This window comes from Phallusia mammillata, chromosome 3, assembly GCF_965637545.1.
Source record: "Phallusia mammillata chromosome 3, kaPhaMamm4.hap1.1, whole genome shotgun sequence".
Classification (NCBI taxonomy): Eukaryota; Metazoa; Chordata; class Ascidiacea; order Phlebobranchia; family Ascidiidae; genus Phallusia; species Phallusia mammillata.
In genome coordinates, this window is record NC_137254.1 from 16,139,320 (window position 1) to 16,164,998 (window position 25,679).

Here is a 25,679-nt window from a genome sequence, read left to right on the forward strand (position 1 = left end):
ACTTGGGCAACGTCACTCTTGCCCTGCAATCTTTCGCTAGATGCCCTGTCCGGTTACAGATGAAACATCTACGAACGTTATTTGGCGGTCCCTGCAGGCGACACTCTTTTGCCTGGTGACCTGTCTTCTTACACTTAAAACACACGCCTTCTCGATTTTCTTCCTTGGCAGGGGTTTTTCTTTCTTCTAAAGTCGCCAAAGTCGCTTCATGTGCATTTAAGAAATGATCAGCAATTGCAGAAAGACCAGTGATGTCTTTGGGAGCATTCTCTTTTAAATGCACAGCCAGGCTGCTTGGGCAAGATTTTATAAATTGTTCCTTGACGAACAGATCCCGCACTCCATTCCAGGAAGTGCCACACCCTGCCATATCAATCCACTTTCCCAGGTAATTCTGCAAGCGTACTACGAATTGCTCATAACTCTCTTCTGCTTGAGGGCGCGAAACTTCAGGCGATACCCTTCTTCTGTTAGGTCGTATCTATTAAGCAAAGCTTACTTCAACATATCATAATTATTCGCTGACTCGTCAGACAATCGCGAATATACATCAAGGGCTCGACCAGTCAGCAACGCACTTAATGAAGTTGCCCAGTCGGCCTTGTCCCATTTACTCACAGCCGCAAATCGCTCAAACCGAAGCAAGTAGCTGTCTATCTCATCCTTGCCGTCAACAAACGTCGGCAACTTCGGTGACTTTGCTTGCACAACAGGGTTTGCCACACTCGCAGCAGAAATCTCTGCCAGATGAATCTCCATCTTCTTGAGCTCTAGCTGGTGCGCCCTTTCTGCTGCTTGGGCTTCCAGTTGGTGCGCCCTTTCTGCTGCTTGGGCTTCCAGTTGGTGCGCCCTTTCTGCCGCTTGAGATTCCAGTTGTCTCGCTTTCTCGTCTGCTTCGAGCTTTCTTTCCTCAGCTCTTCTAAGCCGCTCATCTCTTTCCAAACTCTGTTGTTCGTTTACGAATTCCTTCAGTTTTTCGCCTTCTAGGCCTAACTGCTGTCCAGCTGTAATTAATTGGTCGATGGAAGACATTGCCTGATATAAGCACTAACAAGTTCTGTTTGAAGTTAAAGATTTCCCGGACGAGCCCCCAGTTGTCACGGTTTGCCTGCCTTGCATACACGTGAGAGTTCGGACACCTTACTTCTTAACTTGTTCTGTTGTATTTTATATCAAGCCACACGCAGTTACAACACGTGGTGTTTTCAACAACTCAATAATAGAATGAATAGTCCCGTATGTAACAGCATCACACCCACTGATCTCTATAAACACTCGATTGCGCTACTCCGTTGAACGGTTGGGTGATTTTTGAAGCAAATTGAAGCGTAATGGCGGCTGAAAAGGAAGCCCCAAAAATGCATTGCGGGCAATGGGGAGAGAGTGGAAAAATGACGATAATTTTTATTTTAGGCATTTGTGTAGCGATTTTTGCAGATATGATTTGTAGATTAATAGGACGCATGTATTCCAGTGTGTAATAACCAATAAATATGCGTAGATTGATTGTGATGTGTATTAGTGTAGGTGTGCTGGGAATACATTATTCAGTTAATGTTGAAATAAATCATTATTAAGTGGTACTAAATGTTTTATTGTGCAATATAAGTAGTTTACATGCATTTATTAATATTTAAGACACAAATCCAACAAGAATGGCTATTTTCTTCACACAAGACGATGTGATACTTTATTTAGCATCATCTTGTGCTGATCCAAACTGCTGTTTTTGATTGTCAGCAAAGTCTTGGAGCTAAAATATGGCTGTTTAAAAGTTTTTTGTAGTAGGTTCAACATTATTTTCCTTCTATGTTGCAAACCATAAATCTAGTAAGCTCACAATTAGCTCATTTAATCTACCCTTTTTCTGTTTGCAACCAACATGTGTTGAATAATTTTTTCTAATGTTGTGAATTCTCAAACTAAAACTCTTAATAAAAATCTCATATCTCAAAGAGATACATGTGCATATAATGCATTTAAGACATCATAGCAGTTAGGGTGGATGAGTTTAACTACCCAAATGAGTTGCCTATTTATGTACTATTTCAGTCAGAATCATGAAATATTGTTTTTATTCTACTTAATAAGCAATTTTCTGCAAAAACACACCTGTACACCAGTTATCACTTAAATTCTTGCGAAACAGGACTGAAGGCAACAAATACACCAGCCAAGTTTATACAGATATCCTGTATTTTTTGTCAGATGATCACCATTATAACAGATGGTGCATTCACAAAATAAAAAAACAACAACCTCAAAGTTGTTTAAGTTTAAAATGTGCAGCATATCATGTTACAGGCAGTGTCAGAAATGATTACAAAACATACACAGTGGAAGTAGAACAGTATACACACAAAAATATTTAATCTGATTCCAATCCCTCTGTAGTGTATTTGTTGTCGAAAAAGGCTGGGTTGTAATCTGGCAGTGTCATAAAGCTTGAGGGTTTGGGAGGAGACTGAAACATTCCAGTGGAATTTTACCAGAGACAATAAAGGTTGCTTATTGAAGAAATATAAACCCTATTATGTCTGAAATGTTTGGAAACAAATTTATCATAAATGTAAAATGGAATTGCAAAATTTCATAATATCACCATGGCAAGATAATAAAGACCAAAACCAAATGCACTCAATCGAGAAAAAAAGTCAAAAAGTGTTAAAATAGTTGAAATATTATTTTAGTTTTTTGTGATTTTAATTAAAACGTTATTCCACATGTTGGTCACAATTTCCTGAAGTTTGATAACAGTCAAAAACAACAGTTTGGAATAGCACAAGGTAATGTCACACAAAGAATTACATCATCTTGTGTGAAGGAAGTAGCCATCTTGTTGGATTCATGTCTAAAATACCTTAAAAAGCACGCAAACCACTTATATTGCATAATAAAACATTTATTTCCACTTAGTAATGATTTATTTCAACACTAACTTAATAACGTATATCCAGCACACCTACACTAATACACATCACAATCAATCTACGCATATTTGTTGGTTATTACACACTGGAATACATGCGTCCTATTAATCTACAAATCATATCTGCAAAAATCGCTACACAAATGCCTAAAATAAAAATTATCGTCATTTTTCCACTCTCTCCCCATTGCCCGCAATGCATTTTTGGGGCTTCCTTTTCAGCCGCCATTACGCTTCAATTTGCTTCAACCGTGACGGCCAGTAGCGCAATCCAGGGTTTATAGAGATCAGAGATCACACCACATATCGAGACAATTGGCTATGTGACGTAACATAGTTATGACGTACAACGAAAGGAAAAAGGCAGAACATTACATTACTGGCACTGTTGAATATGTGACATACCCACAGTGTGACTTAATTAATTTAAGTCCAGACCTTGCGGGTGCATCACAAATGTATATGCCACTATTTCCCATCTCAAATGTAAACATTTCATTAGAAAATGGATTGGTTTGCAAATATTTTATATCTTTTAAAAACAAATCCAAAAAAATCTCTGGATCAGGCATCTCTCGATTTGCGACTTATTACTGCAGTATATTCCAGCACATAGAGGCCGCATTGGTACATTCAAAACAGTCACCAAAATTGGATATAGTTTAAAATTGGGAGATAAATTGAACAATGGAAGACCATCAATATTTATCAACAAAAAATACTTGGCTACTTCAGAAGAACCAACGTTTGACTTAATTGACTGAAGGCTTGAAGTCCAATTTGTAAAATGAACATACTCTTCAGCAGTGCCCATTGTTTCATAACACAGATTTGGGTGGGGTAGCAAGGTGCTGTAACTAGTTGGTAATTCATTATAAAAGGTATAAGCTTAAGAAGATTTGAAACGGCACTTTTAGTTAGATTTGGCTCATTAATTGCCTAGTGACGAATGGCATCAGTTAATGATGGCTCGAAAGTACTGACAAGATCCAAATTCTTACAAAATATTTTTCCGGCTCTGTTAAGAAAAAATCATTACAGGAAAAGCTGCCATTGGATGCAGTGCTTTGTATGTCATCAGTTTCTGACAAAGAGTGTAAATTTGTTTCTTCATTACATACTACAGCTGCATTGTAAAAAAACTGCATGGTTAAACAAGTGTTGCGTCTTTTTGCTTTTCTTCTCCATTTCTGTGTTCTTTTAAGAGCACTAAATTGTTTATACTGGGTACATTTTCGAGGAGCCATGTTTTTTTAATTAAACAATTTTTTTGTAATATTTAACGGCCTAAAAAGATTGCGACCAATGTTTTAAAGAACAGTAAACCAATACCAAACAAGTATAAATACATCTACATGTAGTCATGATACCTCAACAAGCTTTCTAAAAACTTACCATCTATCAAAAGCAATTACAAAAAACTGAATACCTGTGATGCTCGTTTTCTATTCACTGCCGACAAGTGCTACATAAAAACTTTAACACCAAAGTTTAGCTACAAAGCACGCTTTGAAATTTTGCCTACTGCCATTGCAAGCGTCACGTGTCGCATTGTGAGGTTTTCGCCATTGTCTGTTGACCAATCACAGTGCAGCATTTAAGGCGCCAACAAGTTTTTAAGTTAAACCAATGATCATTGGTTAAACTGCGTCGCCAAAAGAAAGAGCTATACTTTTAAGTGATTGATCGACGTGTCAGTATTATACAATGGCGGCAGGCCATAGCGCACAAGTGCTGTCTAAACAGTTGTTTTTTTGTAGGCTACCCTATATTTATGTTTCACAATTAAAAATTCACCGTTCCAGAGTTTTTTTAAAATAAATACGGTGTTTAGCGTTTCGTCTTTACAATGTTGTAATATCGAAAAAGGTCGCAACTCGCAACATTTCTTTAGGCTTCAATTTTCTAAACACTTTTATTTATTTCCAATTAAGAAATTGAATCCCTAAAAGAAATGCATCTTATTTCCACATTGATTGTAAACCCGTCGGATACTGCTTTAAAACAATCTACGAACTGTTTTTTTTGCATGTAAAATCTAGCTAAGTCGTGATACACCTAATCGAAGAATGGCCGGACTTGACAAACCCTAACATAAAAGTAGGCACCAGTTCGCCATACAACCTCGGGCATACTCGGTATATGTTTTTGTCGAGTAAGGGCCAAGTATGGACACACCACAGGTCAACCTTGCTAACATGTACGGTTAGCATATTTCCAAAATGTAATCTATTTCGCATATGGGGCTTTTTTAACCAATCACAGGTATCGTTTTCACCGCCGCTTCGTCAGTCCAAACCAATCAGAGAACACTTTGCCTTTGACCAATCACAGGACACGATGCGTGACAACCATGCAATCAACTTATTTTAAATTTTAAGTTCCGTTTCGCAGGTGTAGCTTTTTCATTAGCATTGCTTAGAGTTATGCCAGTTTAAGCATATGTATGTAGTTTTAATGGTAATAGCATTGTTTATAGTGATGCCAGTGTAAGCGTACTATGCGTGTAGTTTTAATAGTAATGGTAATTAAATTAAAAAAAACTGAACTTTAGTTGTTGTGTAGGCAAAACCATAGACTGTTAAAGTTGCAGCTAAAACTAAAAAAATAGAAGCACAACATTTCGTAGAAGCACTTGCTGGATTGGTAGTAACAAAAGAAAGAACCAAAATGTTTTTTTGGAGGAAAAAACTTCAGCAGAAGAATAGTCAAATTGGCTTGGATAGAGTGGACAGTCTTTCTGCAGATGTGAAATCTCTGATACAAGCTGGAATTCCAAGTTGTCTTTGTACCAGCAAAAATTTATCCAAATCTGACCTTGAATTTTTGTCAAAAAATTGGTTTGGTCAACCAATCTGACGACTGGGGGTTGGTCCAAATTTTGACCGTGTATCAAGCCAAATTGGGGACAGCTATGTCAATGAAATTAATTATTTGAGCCCTAATTTATACCGATTTAATTTCCAATAAATGCGTATCAAACATTTTCTAGTCCTAAAAAATTCCAACATAAAACCAGTGCAATTAAATTCAACACATAAATGTTTAAGTCAAACTTAACAACGAGGCAACTTAACAAATGCAATCAAATAGGACCAAGTTGCTTGTAGCAGATAAAGAAGTGCAGTTGCCAACAACCACTCTTATCCAAAGCACACTATTTCAGGATTGAGTGCTGTATCATTGTAGGACATTTATTGTTGCCGCATGGAAGTATGCTTAAGCCTCAGCATTTTCGACGATGTTTGTGTCATTATTAATTTGATCATGAACATATCATAACTCAATAGAACAATCTTCACAAGAGATTGTATATATTTATGTATCATTTCTGAAAAAAAGAACCTCTACATTGCCAAAACTATCAAACTTCGGAAAGGATAGACTACAGAAAAAGTCTGGCTGACCTGACACAAGCATTTCAAAATTTATGTGTAATGTATAATTGGGGTCTTAAAAAAGTTATTTCAGATTGACGCAGTGCATTCCAGTGTGTCAGATTGACACAGTTCATTCCAAAAATGTTTTAATCTGTATGTATTGTCTCAAAAGATTATGAAAAGTATTGTTACATTTTAAAGATCTGTTAACTTGTGAAACTAATATGTGCAACTTGTTTCATATTGGTGATAAAATGTGATTAATGTTTGTTTAATAAAAATGAAATGGTTTTGGATATTTGTGGAAAGAAAAGACAACAAATTAAAATTGACTGCTTGCTTATGGTTAAACACTATGCCTGCCTTTTTTAAAGTCATCATTATGTTTGCCATTTTCCAGTTTATTAATTACACATATACGACCACAAGACTCACGAAGGCAGTGCAATTCGGGAGGCTTATACAGGACACTTTAACGGATACACTGCAGAAAATGAAAAATTTGGTGTACTCGGTAAATTGGTAGTGAACAAAAAGGTTTTTCAGGCCTAAATTTTTTTAATGACAACAAGGTCAAGGCAACCAGTAGTTTTGACACCAATATAAACAACACTAGTTTTTGACAAGGATATTAATGTGAGGTTTCCAACATGTTTATACAATCATACTATACCAAAATCTAAAATAGAATGATGGTATTTCATTTTGTTATTTCCAACTATTGACCACGAAAGCTTTCGTTTACACATTTTAAATATCTTTTACAGAACCTCAGGATTTGATACATGTGTTTTGCCCCACCATAACTTAAATGAGTGCTTTTTGGAAGGAGGTGCATAGGCAATTATTGTTCTGTACTTGCCAAAAACAATTTTAGGACAGATTGGAGAGGTCAACAAATCAACTGACGTGGGCCTATATGCTATTAAAAAAACTAAATGCAAAAAATAGCACCCACAAACACTTGGTTACAAGAAAATAACACAGCATTTGAACTGGGTATTTGTATAATCCAAAGGTTGTTAACAACAAAAGATGTCAACTCATTACAGAATTGATAGTACACTGCAAAAAATAATGGCTCACTATTGAGCCATCAGGACCAACCTTTAACTGTACTGACTCATTTTTCCCTTATTTTTTTAATGGAAATGAACCGAAACCATTTTTAATTTTCAGCCAACAAACTTTTAGTGTGAAAGTAGAAACATGGCTCATTACAAGCCGATACTGGATTGATATAAGCCATGTTTAAAAAGATTTTAAAAATGGGCCATTCCAAACCATTTTTGGCTTGAATTCAGCCTTTTTTATTTTTTGGCTTCATAGCTAGCTAATTTTTTTTTGCAGTGTAAGATTATACTGCTGATCACTGTAAACATTTTGGAAGTTTAAGCAGTATGTTGATTTCAGATATTTATGTCATTTAAAGTATGGTAAGTGATGGTGATTATAGGTCTCTATAGCCATACAGCCTTTTAAAAGTAGCTTTAAATATAAAAGACCAGCCCTCATTGTTGCCATTACATGCAAGCATTGCATTTTAGTAAACATGAACACTTCTATCTTGCTGCTTGCTTTATCCGCGCTGTTGTTTTCACGATGCGATGGTATCTAAAACAAAATTGCATATATTTCTCTGAATGTAGCCTGTGTGCTGCTGTGCATAATATCAGTAATTTTACAAAGAGAAAAATATAATCAGTCTAGTTTATTGCAATACATTATATACTGGTCATTACCTGCACTTTTGTACTGAATGCTTCCATTTTCGCCATATTTTCAAAATAAAATATTATTTTGACTTGAAAAAGCAGTGACGACCTTACAACATCAAAAATACGCAAAGTACGGCCTACGTGACGTAACGAAAGTCCGCAAAAATCCGTCCCTCTGATTGGTTAAAAAAGCCCCATATGCGAAATAGATTACATTTTGGAAATATGCGTACGGTTATTGTTAGGGGGAACCGATCGTTGGCCGTAAGATAGATAAGCAGTAGATAATCGTGTGTGAAGGACTGGCGGCCGCACATAAAAGGTAATTATTTTTTTTTTCTGACTGGGGACAGCCTTGAGGCAGGACTTAATTTTGTCAGCATTCATCGTATTTTGCATCAAGAAGCCCTCTGCGGTAAAAGCTTACAAATGAAAGAAGTTATGCATGTAGTAGTGAAAACAATCAACTTTTATTCGTTCTAGGGGGCTAAATTACAGACAATTTACCTCATTTCTTGCGGATATGGAGAACTTCTTTATCATACTGATATAAGATGGTTGAGTCGTGGAAATATTTGAAACGTTTTTTTCACTCAGAAGCGAAATTGATTTGTTCATGAAATTGAAACACAAGGCAGTCCCGTTATTGTCCGATTCCAAGTTTCTGTGCAACCTTGCCTTTCTGACGGATATAACTCATCACCTTAATCAATTACATGTAAAACTCCAAGGAAAAAAGCAGATTATCACTCAGATGTATGATCATGTAAAATCGTTCAAAGTTAAACTCCGTTGATGGGGGAAGCAGCTGGCTGAGGGCAATTTGGCCCATTTTCCTTGGGAGCAGTCGAGTCTATGTTACTGAAGGAACACTCAGATTGGTTGTTTACTTTATTAAATCAGTTTGATGTGCGATTTGGAGACTTTAAGTTGCTAGAGTCGCAATTTCAGTTTTTTTTCAACTCCGTTTGCCCTGGAAATAGAGAATATGGCAACGGAATTGCAAATGGAGTTAGTGGAACTTCAATGCGATACCATCTTGAAACAAAAGTATGTTGAAGTGGGAGTGCCAGAATTTTACTCGTTTCTTTCAATAGAAAAGTTTCCAAAATTGTTAAAAACCACTGCCAGGATTATTGCTATGTTTGGAAGCACATATGTATGTGAGCAACTTTTTTTTCCATGAAAGCTCACAAGTCGTTGACAAGGTCGCGACTCACTAATGCACACTTGCAAGCATCTCTGCGGCTGGCGTCTACTTTAAACTTTCGGCCTAATATTGAAAATCTTGTTAATGGGAAGCGTTGCCAGCTAAGCGGTCAAAGCACAAGTTAACTGTAACAAAAATACCCACATATTTTCATTTTCGTTTGAAATACAAAAGTTGTTCGTTTGTTTGTTTAAACTTTATTCACGTTTGGCGGCCGACGACTGAATGCGGCATGTTAATGTCTCTTGCTTACAGAAGCAAGAGGGGATTACAACCTGCAACCTTATGAGCACAAGGCAGTTGCGTAAAAAATGCGGCCCTCGAGCTAATTAAAATTTTCTATTTGGCCCTCGAAGACATTTGAGTTTGAGACCCCTGACCTAGTCCTATCTGAAGATTTATACCTTTTTCCATCACCTAGTCCTATCTGATTTATACCACACTGGCTTCGATATGCCGAGTCGATCGCCAGCGCAGACATATGTGATGGATGAGCGTCGTCATAGCGCATGTGATATCGATGGATTTTTAAAGCGATGGGCCATCGCCCATAGAAAAAGCATTGGAATGATAGCGATGGACTACGTGGAGAATTTATTTTCCGTTTTTATTTGTAATTGTGTTTTTTTACAGTGAGTACAATTTCAAAAACATGTTATCGACTGAGGAGGCTACCTTCAAATCTACAACCTATTTAAAACACGTTGTACAGTGATGTTGCAACTGGCCTGCATTTTGTACGACACGGCATATTAGTTCTAAAGTTTTTCTCCAACTATTGGTAAAAGCAAGATCAAATACCCAATATCAATTAATGTTACAAGTGCTTCGATTTATCAAGAATACACTGGTGATCAAGGTATACTTGATTTTTTTTCTTTGCGAGCACATATAACTGGTTACGGAGACTTCGATAGAACATCCTGCAAAATATCAAATCTTCACAATCAAATCCATTTGTATTTACCAACAAAATATGGTACATTTTTTTTATGAAAACTAGAGTATGTTCATAAACATGTAACTTACTGAAGTTGTTAAAAGTCTTTGTAGCTCTCTCCGAATATAGTTGGCAAGTATAAGCTCAAACAGCAAACCTAAAACAAAAAAGTAAAATTGGTTTATTGTAATAATTTACAACAAACATACCGTTTGCATTTAATCTTTGAGTGTCTGTGGTTCTATTCCAGAAAAACATTTTAGGACATCTGATTGATCAAAAACGTACACACCAATGATCGTGGTCGAATTTCCCCCCTTTTTTTCAAGTGAGGCCTGTTCAAACCTTTGATTTTATTATGCTTGGATTTTAAAACCCTCCACTTTCGTTGAACTTGTCTGAAAATTTAAAACCTCTAGTTGCACTGCATGAAATAAAAGTGACATCAAAACAAAACACTTTACACATGTCATAATTGTGCCTCTTCTTTCTCATTTCATCAACTGCCTGCTGCATAGCATCTTCTTCTTTTACTGTCACTTTGCTCTACCAAATTAAGTTGTTTTGCAATAGCAATTAAGTCATTTTTTCCAGCCTCCGTCCGCTGTTTAACTGCACCTACCACTTTCGCCATTTTTCATGACTAATGCTGCACAAAATTATTTGTCTTAACACACAACAGACAAATCTATCTTTTTATGTGCACTGTGTGTTAATGGAATATAGTCGTCAGAAGGCGAGACTTACCGTAACCAAACAATCTAAATAAAAAGAACTTGTGCATGTTTAAGTGCGATGCCTGGCGCGCACGGTTTTTCTTTTCCTTACCTCTATGCTGTGAGGCGGTCTAAGTATCCTAATCACGGGCTCGGGCGGTATCTTGGAAACAATAGTATATTTGGCATATTATAATAATAATAAACTGCCGTAAGAGCTGAAATTTTGTTCACACAATATGCCTGGTAGCAACAGTATATTCAATAGTATATACCAGGGGTGGCCAGACCGGCTTTATGTTCGAGCCGCATATCACAAAACTAAGTTTTAAAAGGGCCGCAACACAAAAAATCAAAAACGAATTGATTCACTCACAACGAAATGTAGACTATTATGACAATTATAGTTGTGTGGTGATATTGTGAGTCTCTACCTGGGCTGCAAGGTGTTTAAAATTTGGCTGATAGGACGTTAAAGCAGTGCGGAGCAGTTCCTTCAAGTGTTGGTTTGTCAAAATTGAACGATGTTTTGACTTCACAAATTTCATCGCGGAATAAAATGACTCACAACAGTATGTTGTGCTGAAAATATAAATCAGCCGGATACCTGTTTTCTTCAGGTTCGTGTACTTTGCTTCTGGGACTTGTTTCCAGAACTCAACTGTGGTCAGAGATCTGTGTACCATTTTTAAGGCGACATCTTCCTGTAGTTCTTCCAGTTCCACAGCAATGCTTCAGGTACAAATGGTACGGAAATTGGACATCCATTGTAGATCACATCAACAGCAAACGCGTTTACAAGAAAGGAAAAACAGGGTTTTAGCATTTGCAAGTCTTCAAACCTAGATTGAAAATCATCAAAGAGTTGTTGAAGTTTGCTTCTCTACTCTTCCACTTTCTCGTCTTCTATTTCGACATTTATCTTTTTGAGATTAGGGAAGTGATTGAATGTTTTGGAAATTAAATCTCTTTGAAAAAGTCTGAGTTTATTTTGAAAACTGAAATTTTTTTTGAGAAAGGTCTGAAACAAGCTGATCTTTGCCTTGGAGTGCCAGGTTTAAACTTTGTAAATGATACATTACGTCAGTAAAAAACATAAGGTCTTGTATCCACTTACTATCTTCCAGGTGAGGATAAGGTTTGTTTCTTGCATTAAGAAAAAGTTTAATTGATTCCAATAAATCAACAAATCTACTCAAAACGTTGCTTGTGGACAACCACATTACATTGCAGTAAAATGAAACATCGTCAAGTTTATCTTCAAGATTCAAATCTGCAATGAAGTTTCTAAATTGTCGGTGGGTCTTGGCATTTTTGCGTATGAAATTTACAATTTCAAGAACAGTCTTCATAACATCCTCATGTTTAAAATATCGTGCTGCTAGGTGCTCACGATGAATTATGCAGTGAACAGGAAGGAAACAGGAAAGTTACCATCCTTCTTCAAGAGTCCAATTAAACCTGCATTTCTTCCTACCATTGCAGGTGCTCCGTCTGTTACAACACTAATAAGTCTATTTAGCGGAACTTCAAGATTTATTAAGATGCAGTCAAGCGCATTTTCAATATCCACACCACGAGTTGTTTCCTTTAATGCAATTAAGTCCAACAACTTTTGTTTTACAGTAACGTCGTCAGAAACGTAACGAACATTTACGGCCAATTGCGGGTTGTGATGCACATCTGTTGACTCGTCTAAAGCTAAACTGAACGCAGTACACTTTTTCAAATCATTTTGTGTTTTAAGTACGATAAGTTCTTGGAGAACAATACAACCACTCCTTTGTGTTGTGCCGTGCGAGGCTATAATTTCCCCACCCCATTCTAATTCCCATTGTTTGAGGCAAGATGCGGATGTGTGCGTTTCTTGTAGACAAATTATATCAATTTTTTTCTGACGCAGAAAATAAAACACTCTTCTTTGCTTCTTGGAGTTTTGCAACCCAGCAACGTTGTAAATTATGATTTAAAGCGGCATTTAAACGCGTTCTACACCTATTTCAAATTCATATTCAAGCCGCATTCGCAGAGATAGGGTTTGTTAGGCCCCAAAAGTTGGCAGGTTTTCTTCCCACAATTACAATTAACAATTGTGTACTTGCAATAGTTGTTTATACAGTTGGTCGTCATCGTTCGTTTGTGTATTGCGTTAACAGTTTTACACACACAAAACATCGCGTACCTTTCGCATTCGAAAGTACCTTCGTCGGTTTGATACTCAGGCTGAAACTTGTGGCAGTAGGACATTTTCCTCATAGGTTGATTGCAGATGGTGCAGTTCGTTGTCACCTTCTTATCCGGGACCAGAAATCGGTCAAGTTCGTTGCAGCACGCTGCGGCAATGTTAAACTCCGACGAGCATTTCCAACAAAAGAAACTGGTGTGTTTCTCTGCCATCTCCATCACATATTGGGCAGGAAATGGGGATTTTTAGCTCGCTAAGGCTGATTGATTTTGCTTGGTGCAGGTTTGGTTCTGTTGGGCTTCTTTCATGGCGTTTTCTCGACGAACCCTGCTTTAGTTCCGTAGGGGGCTTGCTAATTTGCTTTGTTTCAGGCAGCCTTGCTTCTGTGTTGCTTATCTCAATTTCACCCGTTTTGGTAAAGGTGTCGGCGGTGTCCAAATCTAGCGGTTCCCCATTCGGCTTGTCTGAACTCTTATCCAGCGCCCTTGTTGCCACTCCTATCGGTGGCGGGGCAATCAACGCCTTGCTGTTACATTTTGGCGAATTTCTGACAGTTTCGGGTAGTCTTTTATTCTTTTAGGGCAGTTTTGTTGTTTGTGCCCAGGTTTTGTGCAGTATTTGCACTTTATTTGCTGCCCGTTCTACATACAGTAAAATTCATATCTGTTAATCGTAACGTAGCTTGGGATTGGTTTTTTTTCCACATCGGCTCTGTCAAGAGTGAGAATTCTCATTCCAGTTAATAGTCCTTTTTTATCGTTCCGGTGTTGGATATTTTTTACATCACCATATCTGTTTTCAAATTCTTTTTTAATTTTCTCGTTAGGAAAGGGTATAGGTACCCAACCCACCGGCACATTTAAGTTGTCGGGATCATACAGTCTTACCGAATATACTTCATCAACTTGTACCAATTTTTCGTTCAACTCCAGTACAGCTTTTCTTGTGGTACACGTCACGTCCACTAAATTTCCCTTTCGTTCGGATATTCCCACCAGCTTCTTTATTGAAAAGCTTTCTTTTTCTATCATATTGACAACATCTTCTCTTTTGCTTTGACTTCTTGTTTTACTATGTTAGAGGCCCCTCCCCGCCTCAGCCAGTGACGACCGACCGCAAAAAAAGAACGGTAGGTAATGCCGTCTCCTTCCTAAAAAAAGGAAAAACATGCACAACACAAAACAACGTAACGTAACATAACATAACAAACATAATAAATAGTTAACATAAAAACGGGTAACCCTTGCGAAAAGAAAAGAACGAAAAGGAAACGCCGCGAGCTGGCAGTATAGAGCAAAAAATAATAATATTAATACGAGAAAAAAATTCTTTGCGATACTTTACATATAGTTCATGTATATATTTGTTTAAATTTATTTATTTTTCTCTTTATGTGGCTGTTTGTTGTTTTTATGAGTCAGTATTGCGGGGGCGAGGGTGCGCGCGCGTGTGTGTTATGCTTTACTCGAAAGCTCGTTGTTTCTTCTGCTTCTCGTGGCTCGTATCGGTCGTCTGCAGTAGCGAGTAAGTTCATTATTACGATTCTTAACGCTTGCTGCATAGAGCCGACATGATCCACAAAAGATCAATTTAGTTCTTGTCTTTTATTCTGGTTACGCAACACACATGAAGTATCATTTATCTCAAGGAAAAGATACAATGAAAAAGAGATCAACGATAAAACATTGGCTTTTAAACTGATACGCGTTTTTCGTGCGATCATTGCAAAACAGTACCTTCTTCTACTCACATCAGTTATTAGTTTGTTTTAAGTTAAACGCTTGCAAAGATATGCAGCGGGAACATGTAACGACGACACCGAATATGTACTTCCAATAGTTACTGAATCATGAGAACACATGGAACAGTAAAGTTACACCGCTCGATACCATATGTCGCAAAAGCAGCATATAAATTCCATGGAACGAAAAGTCATGGTTGCAAAGTTAAAATTTTCCATTAATGCTTAGCCAAACCAAAGTGCCAAAATGATGGTTTAAAAGCACGTGACCGCTACAGTATTCCAAATTTTATTTCAATTGTTTGTTCGCCAAAATGTTTCGTGAATAATTCGAGTAGATTTTTGCTGCTATTTTCTTTGCAAATGCGGTCGGATTTTCGACATATGAGTTCAAAAGGTCGAGTTTTTGTTTCTGTTTGATTATCGTTTTTCGCCAAATTGCTGTTGTTTTTATTACGATTAAGGGAATGTCCGCATCGAAATGGTTATAAAGTTTTAGGTCATTGTTAGGTTTAAGATCAAAGTTCAGGTTATTTATAGCGAATTCGTGTAAGCAATTAGTTATTAGATTAGAGGTAGGACATTCTGTTAAAAGGTGTGCGATATTGTCGTTTTTGTTTCGGAAGAATTTACATCGTGTGCGTCGGATTTTTCGATTTGGCATTATCATCAAATTACATTTTCTATAAAATTCACCCCATTTGTACGCTTTTTGTATCGCAAAGTATACGCATTGCATTCTCTTTCTTCATTATTGAAAAAGTGCCTTGCTCCTTTGGATCGGAACAAGGCACTTCTCCAATTAAAATCGTCGAGGTGCGTCGGAGTTGTATCTAAGTCTATTGATTTAATCAGTTCGAAGTAAAAATGTCGTAATTTTGATTTTTGCCATTGAAAGTCGTTATTGTGGTTTAATAAATTTAAATATAAATTGTAAATGTGTTGCCATTCCCTATTTGGTTTCCAGGCGTTTGGTCTTGAATTGTTAAATAAAGCGGGTTTGTTTTAGTTTTGTGCCGAGGTTGTACGTTGCCCAAATTTGCCATAGTTCTTTTGGATTTTCGGTCGTTAAAAGGTCGCGTAATTTTTCTAGTTTCAAAGCGTTGAGTTTTGTGTCCAAGTCCGGGAATTTAATTCCGCCTTTTTCGTATGAAGCGATTAGTTTGTTTCTTTTTTTTTTGTTCGATAGTTTTGGGATGCCAAAAGAATTTGAATATTGCGGTTGCAATTTGTTTAATATGGTTTGGTTGCGGGTTGATAACACGTGCTGCAAAAAGAATGTTTGGGTAAATTAAAGTGTTGATGGCAGATATTTTTCTGAAAATGGATAATTTGCGCCGAAAATATGGATGTAATATGTTTGGTTTGATGTAGAATTGGTTTCCAATTGAGATGTGGGTCAAATTGATTGCTAGTACAAAATAGTCCTAAAATTTTGGCGCTGGTTTTGGTAAAGTCCGGATAACAAAGTTTAGTTCGTTGCGTAAATTTGGAGAGATGCCTAAGATTTCAGTTTTGCTTTGATTTATTAATTGGCCACCGGCGTTGCGATATAAGTCCATTAATTTGAAAATTTCGAGGACCGATTGTTTGTTTGATATTAGGAAAGGTCGTATCGTTAGCGTATTGCTGTAATTTAATTTCAGTTTTGCCAAATTTAATTCCGTTAATTTGTAGATTTTGGTTGGTAGCACGAATTAGAGTGTCTGCCACAGCCACATAAAGAAGCATGGACGACCACACCCTTGTCGAACTCCTCTATTGATTTTTATTTCTTCAGTTCATTTTCCATTGACATTGATTTTGCTATTAATGTTGGTGTATAAAATTTTGATCCAGGTCCTGGTATATTAATTGATGTTAAGGGAATTTAGCACTTTGAGCATGAAATTATGGTCAACAGTATCGAAGACTTTTTCTATATCAAGCATGATTAGAGCTAAAGGGTTTTGCTTTTCTTTACTAATATCGATTGCTGCTTTTGTATTATAATGTATATGTTGAATGTACCTTTTATCTAGACTACATTTTTGTTCGGGTGAAAGTTTTTCGTTGAGCTCCGTTTGGAGTCTTCGAGCGATGGTTTTACTTATTAATTAACAATCCGCATTTAATAAGGAAATTGGACGCCAGTTTTTAAGTAAGGTTTTATCCTGCTTTTTGGGTATTTAACTATTGCGTTCTTTAGTGAGGACGGGAGTTGTTTTGCGAGGTAGATATTGTAAATTAATTCCATTAAGTGTTGTTTTATGTTTTTCAAAAAATTTGAGTAAAATTCTATTGGTATACCGTCGTTTCCTGGTGAAGAGTTTCTGTTCATGGCATTTTTGGATATTTCTAGTTCTTTCAGCGTAATTGGGGCGTCTATAGGTTGGTCTGGGTAATATTTTATGTTTGATAGAAAAAGTTTTGGGCCGAATCGGTGGTGTTTGATTGCCTCTGTGCTAAAAAAATGATTTGTCGGGTTTTTCATTATTACAAAAATCTTTGATTCGCGCTCTTATTTTGGCAACCTGTAACGGTTTGTTCGGCATTAATTTTAATTTTTTTCTGGAGTTCTAATAGTTTGAAGTTATTGTCCAAATTTGAGGGGGTTAATGTTGCCATGAGTTCTTCAAATTGTTGTTGGGTTTTTTGATTTTCTAATTTTTCATTACGTTTTAAATTAATAGCGAAAGTGATCCAGTTTTTTGGGATTTTCTTTTTCAGGGTTTCCCACCATTCAAAGGGATCTGGAAAGCGGTCTTTTTCTTTTTCGAAGTCGAGAATTAGATTGTTTATTAGTTCGTTGTATTCTTTATTTTCTAGGAGTGACAGATTTAGTTTCCAAAGAGGTTTTCCCCATCGTTTTTCCTTGTTGATAAATAAATATATTTTTGGTGCAAAATTATGATCAGAGTGTGGATAATTGTTATGGGTAGCCGAATTAAGTTTATGTAAAGTTTGGATATTACAATAAAATCTATCTATTCTGGTAGAAAAGCGTGCTGTAATTGGCGTAAATATTTTGTTATTTGGGTGTTTAAATCGAAAGCAGTCTATAAAACCATGTTTCCTACAAAGTTGGGTCCAAAGTTTTGCATCTTTTTCTATTTCATAATTTGGGTTAATTGTGTCCAATTTGCTATCAATGAAATTAAAATCGCCGGCTATGATTTTGCAGGAATTTTTATTTGTGGTTGTAAATATTGTTTTGAAAAGGTCCATTCTATTTTTAATATTGTGAGTGCCAGATGGTAGGTATAAATTGACAATTTCGTATGTCAAAATTATTTGCGAAAGAATTTTTAACTACGATTAAAGTGCCATCGAATTGATTTTTAGGTGCGTTTTGGGTTTCATTTTTCCAAATTGAATTAAAATAAAAGTCGAAATTTAGTTTTTGGGCCCAATTGGTAAATAAGTTTTGATCTATTAGGTGTACTTCTTGAACTAAGGTTACTTCCGAGTCATCAGTTGCGCAAAAGTCAGAAACATTATTCAAATTGTTTTCAAGACCATTAACATTTAACGTCGAGACCCTGAATGTGATTTATGGGGGTGGTTTTTTTTTTGAGTTCTTTGTTTTTTTCTTTTTCTTGTCCGAGCTTGTATTCCTTCTTTTCATTGCCTGTCGTTGTTCTTTCTGTGAAGTGTGAGGTGCCGATGAGGAGATACGTTTTGTTTTACCAGAAACCGTTGACGTGGTGACTTCTTTTTCCTTGTTGGTGCCGTCTTTTTCAGTTTCCGCTTCCGATTGGGTTCGCGAGGAGGAAATAGAGAATATAGATGGAGTTGGAATAGTTGTTTTTTCCGGTTTATCTGGATGATTCGGGGGTTTTCCTGCTGCTGTAGTATCTTTTTTATCAGGTTCTTTTTGTCCGGGGAAATTGGAGTGCCATAGTTTGAGGCAGAGGAAGTCGAGTGAAAATGGATTTGCTTGGGTTCAATTTGCATGTCTGGAGTTTCTTCATCGTCAAGGAGTATTGTAGGTGTTGATTCATTTTGTGAGGTTGGGTGGGGTGCTTGTTTGGGTTCCGATTCTGGTTCTTTGTCTTTGTCTTTATTTTTAACCGTACTGGGTTGTTTTTCTGGTTGTGGTTCTTGTACTTCTGGGATGTCCTGTAAAACGCTATTTGGGGAAGGATCCAAACCCAAGCTTTTGTCCAATGCAATATTTTGATTAAATTTTTCCTTCTTTTTCTGTTTTCTTTCTTCCTGCAAAACGACGTTTGTGATGTCTTCTGGTTTGGTTCTATTGTCTAATTTGTCCTTGGGGGTAGATTTTTTCTGATTTTTAGGCAGTTTCGGGAAATCTTTTTTGTACCGGTTTACTGTTGATTCCGAGCCTGATAATGAAGATGAACCTGGAGATGACGTTGATGATTCAATCGGCGAGTTTAACGGACAATATTTTTGTGTGTGACCCGACTCGAAGCACAACCTGCAGGTGAAGCGACGAGGACACTGGGACGTCCAATGCCCTCGCTGTTGGCAGGTCCTGCAGGATGGACCGAAAGATTCACCCGGTTTGGCAATTTGGATATCATGACCGAATAATTTGACCTGGATAGGGATGTTTTCCAATATGGCTTCCTCCAAGAAGAGATGAACGTAGCTGTTAAAGATATTGGGGTATTTTCGGTATGTCAGAAATGTGTGTTTATTATAATATCCCCAATCCATATTTCGGGCGGCTGATTCGAAGTGTTTTCTTTTAAATTCAATCGGCACGGGAAAAAGTGATTCTGGTGAGCGGTTTTGGTGGTAGAAAGTTACGTTTTACTTGAGAGGAGAAAACTAACGTTTACTGGTTTACCGAAAGAAAGAGCGGAAAGAGGTTAAAACACCAGGGGCGCCTAAGCGCACAAAAAGGGCTCGGCTAGCTGTCTGACAAAAAGTTCTAAATAAGAAACTGCCTAGTTCGCAAATATTTTTTTTTCTCTTTTTTGTAGAGGCCCCTCCCCGCCTCAACTTGGGGTTAAAGGGGGATTGAAAGTCTTTCAGTAAACGCACATTAATTTCTTAACTACGGATTTTGTGATAGGACATTTCGTTAAGAGAAGGTCAATATTGTCTTCATTTACCTGGCAAAATTTACATTTCATTATTCTTGATACTCCGTCTTGGAAATGCGATAAGTTTTTCCTGCGATAAAAATCGCTCCATTTGTATCCTTTGTGTATTGTCAAGTAGGTGTATTGTTTTTCGTAATTATTAAAGTAATTTTTAATGCCTTTTTGTAAAAATAGAGCGCGTTTCCAATTAAAATCTGTCAAATTTGTTGGGGTACTGTCAATTTCTTTCTGTTTAATTAATTCGTAATAGAAATGTCTTAATCTTGCCTTTTGCCAATTAAAATCGTTATTTTCTTCTATTAGTTGATGGTAATAGTTCAAAATTATTTGGTGTTCTTTATCAGGCTTCCAATCATTTGGCTTTAGATTATCGCATAAGCTTGGTTTTATTGGTTTAATTTTCGTACCAAAATTATAAATCGACCATTTTTGCCATAATTCGTTTATATTTATATTTTTTTAGCATTTTTAGGCTTTTATTTTAGTCTCTAAGTCTGGGACTTTTAATCCTCCTTTGTCGAGTTGACTAATTAATTTTTGCCGTTTTAATTGTTCAAATTTTTTTGGATGCCATAGGAATTAAAAAAAAATGTATCTAAGTTTCTTAATATGCAACGCAGAAGGGTTTATTATTCTAGCTACGAAAAGGATTTTTGGCAGGATTAATGTGTTTATTATGGATATCTTACCAGTAAGTGAAAGTTTTCTTTGAGCAAAGACGTATGAAATATGTTTAGCGTGTTTGATCATGGGGTTCCAGTTTCGGTTTATGTCCCAACATCTTGTTGGGCAATTTATTCCTAGTATTTTCAAACAGTTCTTGTTATAGTCGGGGTTTTCGTGGTTTAGTTCTTGACGTATATTATTTGAAAAGGCGAGAATTTCCGTTTTATTTTGGTTCATTTTCTGGCCAGATGCGGTTTGATAGAGTTTCATAAGCTTAAAGATTTCTGATACCGAGGATTTATTTGAGATTAGAAAGGTTGAGTCATCAGATCCAAATTTTATACCTTTTATATTTTGGTTTTGATTTGTTGCTCTGATAAGAGCTTCGGATACCGCCACGTAGAGCAACATCGACAGGCCGCACCCTTGGCGTACGCCTCTGTTGATTTTTATTTGTTCGGTAAGTTTCCCGTTTACGTTGACGGTACTATTTATATTTTTGTATAAGATTTTTATCCAGTTTCGTGTATATTTATTTATATTTAATTTTTTTAATACTTTAAACATGAAGTCATGATCAATAGTATCAAACGCTTTTTCTATGTCTATTAGAACAAGTGCGAATGGAGTTTGGGTATTTTTGGAATAATCATAAGCGGATTTTATGTTGAAGTGTATGTGCTGTATAAATCTTTTATCTAGGCCATAAATCCTGATAAATTGATTCTGGGAATCATGCCCTGTTCTATTACCATTGTTGCAACGATTTCCACCTTTGATTCTATTTGAATAAGACACTGAAGATGCTTTTTTAGCGAAATATATTTGTTTTTTAAAATATTGTCAACTGATTTCAGCCTGGAAATAAAGACTTCCCAAACTTGTGACTTATCTAGGCCACATTTTTGTTCGATCCCTATTTTTTCATTTAGTTCATTTTGTAAACGTTTAGCCACTGTTTTGCTTATTGTTTTATAGTCTACATTTAGTAGAGAGATAGGTCTCCAATTTTTAAGTAGAGTTTTATCGTGTTTTTTGGGGATTAGCTTAACTTGTGCGTTTTTTAAGGATTCCGGAAGTTCTTTGGACATATATATGTTATAAATTAGTTCAATCATGTTTTCTTTTAGAACAGGCCAAAAATGATGATAAAATTCGATGTGAAGTCCATCATTACCTGGTGAGGAGTTTTTGTTCATTGAATTTTTTGCTAGTTCTATTTCCTCTAGGGTAAATGGGGAGTCTTGGGCTAGTTCGGGATACGTTTTTAGGTGAGATAAGAAATAGTTTTGATTTGAGGTATTAGTTTCATTATTTTTTTGCCAGAGATCGGAATAAAATTTATGGAATTCGTTTAGTATTTTTTGAGATTTGTTTCGTTTTTGTCATTAATTTTTAGGCTCCTAATACTTGGGTTTTCCTGTTTGGTCGCTTCTGTGCTAAAAAATGATTTACTAGGCTTTTCCTCGTCGCAATAGTCTTTTATTTCGGGCACGAATTTTTGAGTTTTTTTTTAGAGTTTTTTCTACGTATGTTTTTATTTTTCTTTGCAATTCCAGGAGTTTTAGGTTTGCATCTAAGTCGTTGAGGTTGATTTGTTGCATTAAATCTTCAAACTGTGTTTGCGTTTCTTGAATTACCTGTTTCTCAGATTGTTTTAGATTTATCGCGAACGAAATTGATTTTTTTCTTAAGAGACTCCCACCAGTCAAATGCTGACTGGTAGGATTCCTTTTCATCTTCAAATTCAGAAATTAGATTTTTAATTAACGAATTATATTCGGCGTTCTTAAGTAACGATAAGTTTAATTTCCATGACGGTTTTGCCCATCGTTTTTGGTTGTCGAGGTTTAAAGTAATATTCGGTGCAAAATTGTGGTCCGAAAAATATATGTGCGTGTGACTAGCAAGTTTTAATTGGTGTAAAAGCGGCATGTTTATGTAAAGGCGATCTAGACGGGTTGAACAGTATGACGTTACTCGTGTGAATACTTTTTTTGTAGGGTATATGTGCCGGAAACAGTCTACCAAGCCAAATTGGTTAGTGGTTTGTGTCCAGGTTTTAAGGTCGATTTCTTTTCTAATTTTGTTTGCTAGCGTGTCCAACGGGCTTTCTAGGAAGTTAAAGTCACCTGCAATGATCAGGTAGGCATTATCATTTATTGAATTAGATATTGTCGTAATTAAATTGCTTCTAGTTTGTACATTTTGAGGGCCCGAGGGTAGGTACAGATTTATTATAGTGTAGGTATTATTGTGAAGTGTAAAAGTGATTTTTTGTGTTTTCTGATTGGTTATAATATCGTGTTTGATGTCTGTTCCCAACTTTTGTACAAATTTCTTTTAAATTAAAATCATAGTACCGTCAAATTTATGTTTAGGTGTATTTTGGTTTTCGTGTCGCCAAATTGAATTGAAAAAGTAATCGACATCTTTTTTCGAGTCCAATTTGTAAAAAGGTTTTTGTTTATTAAATGGATTTCTTGTGAGAGTAGTATTTCCGAGTCATCGGCGTTTAAAAAGTCAGTAAGATTATTTAATTTATTTTCAAGTCTGTTAATATTTAACGAAGTTATTTTTAACATTGTTAGTTAGTGTTTCTTCTTCTCCTGAAGAGCTTGCCTTGTTCCTGCTTTTCTTCTTTCTTCTTCTTTTTCCTGAACTGGAGTTCCTTCTTTTTTGGGGTGCGGTTTGGTTTGTACTATCTAGTTTAAAGAGTTCGTGTAACTCTTTTGCTGTTTGTTCTGTTGAATGTGTCGCCTCGTCCTCAGAAGAAGAGAATTCGACAGGAGAGTCAAAACAAATCTGTTTGGAGACTAGTTTTGGTTTGTTTAGGACATGCACCGGAGTGTGAGGAGGTTTCCTTGTCGGTGAAGCGTGTGGGGGTTGTTTTGGTTGTTGCTGATTAGGAGAAGCCGGAGTGCCGTAAGTAGAGTTTGAAGATTTAGACGAGTGGAAGTCTAATTTGTGTGGTGGGAGATCCGATTTATTCTCTGTGGAGATAGAAAGTTTACCAAAGTCCTGAGACAAGGGGGAAGCTAGATTGGTTTGAGACGTAACATGTTTTGGAGATTGTGGCCGAGTGGGAGTGGAGGATTTGTTTGTTTGTGAAGTATTTGAAACAACTGGGTTTTCTTTTGGTTCATCTGTGGACATCTTAGAAGATCCCGAGTGGTCTGGTTTGGAAGATTCTCGCTTTTCATTGGGTTCGTTTGTTTTTCCTTGATCAGCTTTGTTAGCAGGAGATTTACTGTGTTGGCTCTCTTCGACGGTAATTGATTGGTTCAGTCGGTCCTTTTTTTTTGTTCTTGAATTTCTATTTGGCGTATGACCGGGGAGAGATCAACAGCGTCAGTTTTTGGGTCGGATTTGTCTTTTGGGGTCGACTTTTTTTGTGCGTCTGGTAGTTTAGGGTAGTTTCTACCATATTCGTCGTCCTGTTCCGAAGGTGAAGAGTGGGAAGATGAGGAAGAGATGGATGAACCGTATGGGCAGTTTCTGGCGTAATGTCCTTCCTCTCCGCAGATTCTACATTTTAGTTTCCTAGGACACTGGTTGGCCCAGTGTCCCCTTTGGTTACAAGTTTTACAAGCAGGTCCAAATGATTCACCAGGTTTGGCTATCTGAATTTCATGTCCGTACATTGTAATTGTTAGTGCTATATTGTCCAATTCCGCCTCTTCCAAGAAGAGGTGGACGTAGCCGTTTAGAACTGTTGGGTAGTCTTTATAGGATAAGAAGGTGTGTTTTTTGTAGTCACCCCATTCGAAAAGATCACAGGTATTTTGAAGATGTCTTTGTTTAAATTCGGCCGGGACCGGAAAGAGGGTTAAGCGGGTTAGAGGTTTAGGTGGTTGGAAGCTTTGGAGTATGATACAGTCGTCTCCCATATTCCAGCGAAAGCTATTTTTCAGTTTCCGATGCAGAAATGTAAGATCGTGCGTGTGGTTTTCGAAGAAAGAGATTTTGTAGATTGATTTAGGTCTGTTTATTACACGGCAAGCTTCAAGCATGTCTTTGTACTTTTCCAGAGGGAAGCCTTTTTCAAAGAGGTTCATGAAAGCTGTGAATTTGTACAAGTTGGCTGTGGTGATTTGAATGTTCAGAGACCTGTACTCGTTCATATACTTGTCGATAGGCATGGTTAAAGATTTATTCTGAAAGATGACTCGGAAATTTTGGTTGTGAACAGAGGCGTACGCTTTTTTTTATATGTTGTTTATGTTTTCTCAAAACAGCGGAAAACCCAGCCGATTGAAAAAAGGACTGGGGGATTTCCCTTACTGAGAAGACAGCACAGGTGTGAAAAAAGGCAAAAGGGGATTCCCCTTAGACAAAGGGCAAACCTCTTAGACAAAAAAAGAGTAAACAACAAAAGGTAGGCCTAAGAGCAGACGTAATCAGTGAAAGGCACTGATTACGTAGTAAAAGGGAAAGTCCCAGTGACGACACACAGGATAAGCCTGCGGGCGGTCAGTGGGCTTTACCAACGAAAAAACAAAAAAGACACAAGGAAAAGGCAGACGTTACCACACACAAAAAAAGGTTACCACCAGATGGCCTTAAGGGCAGAAATTAACGTAAAAAACAAACAAACAATGAGGCCCCAAGGGCAAAAAAGTTACTATTAGTTACTATTCGGACACTAGGGTGGATTTAGCTACTAGATGGCCTTTAGGAGGCAAAAGGGTTAAGTTAAGGTTTACGCACTAAAAAAGGGATAAAACTAGCGTTTACGGGGAGTTAACAAACAGTAAAAAGTCCTGCAGGCGCCTTTGCGCACTAGGCTGACAAAAACAACACTAAACTGCCTGCCTGCCGCGTTAACGCACCGCGAACATGCAAAGGTGAAAAGCACCGAAAAGAAACGTGCAAGAGTTACCGTACCGATTCTAGATGAAACGTGCCAAGGATAAGCAGTATGATGCTTACCTTATTCAAATAGAATGCCATGACACAACAACGTTCACCAAGCAATCCACAAAGTCACAAACGAGTAACATACAACTGCTTGCCCTTGTAACACTATTAAGCAACAGAAATCTTTCGTTTGTGGTGCCCAGTAACATACAAATACGTTTTACACTTTTGGGGCTTGTGGGGTAAATGTTGGGGCTACAGGGTTGAACACACCAAT

At 36.9% G+C, this 25,679-nt stretch overlaps 1 long non-coding RNA gene and 2 pseudogenes across 1 annotated transcript; all 3 read right to left on the bottom strand.

Annotated features, from left to right (window-relative positions):
- Positions 1 to 6,689: 6,689 nt before the first annotated feature.
- LOC145218922 (uncharacterized) lies at positions 6,690 to 8,264 on the bottom strand. Its single transcript, XR_013857788.1, has 2 exons — positions 8,052 to 8,264; positions 6,690 to 7,923 (listed from the first exon to the last, which is right to left on the bottom strand). It is a non-coding gene; the product is annotated as an uncharacterized LOC145218922 (long non-coding RNA).
- A 4,607-nt stretch (positions 8,265 to 12,871) lies between these two features.
- LOC145219687 (uncharacterized) lies at positions 12,872 to 14,612 on the bottom strand (annotated as a pseudogene).
- A 3,714-nt stretch (positions 14,613 to 18,326) lies between these two features.
- LOC145219688 (uncharacterized) lies at positions 18,327 to 24,684 on the bottom strand (annotated as a pseudogene).
- Positions 24,685 to 25,679: the final 995 nt, after the last annotated feature.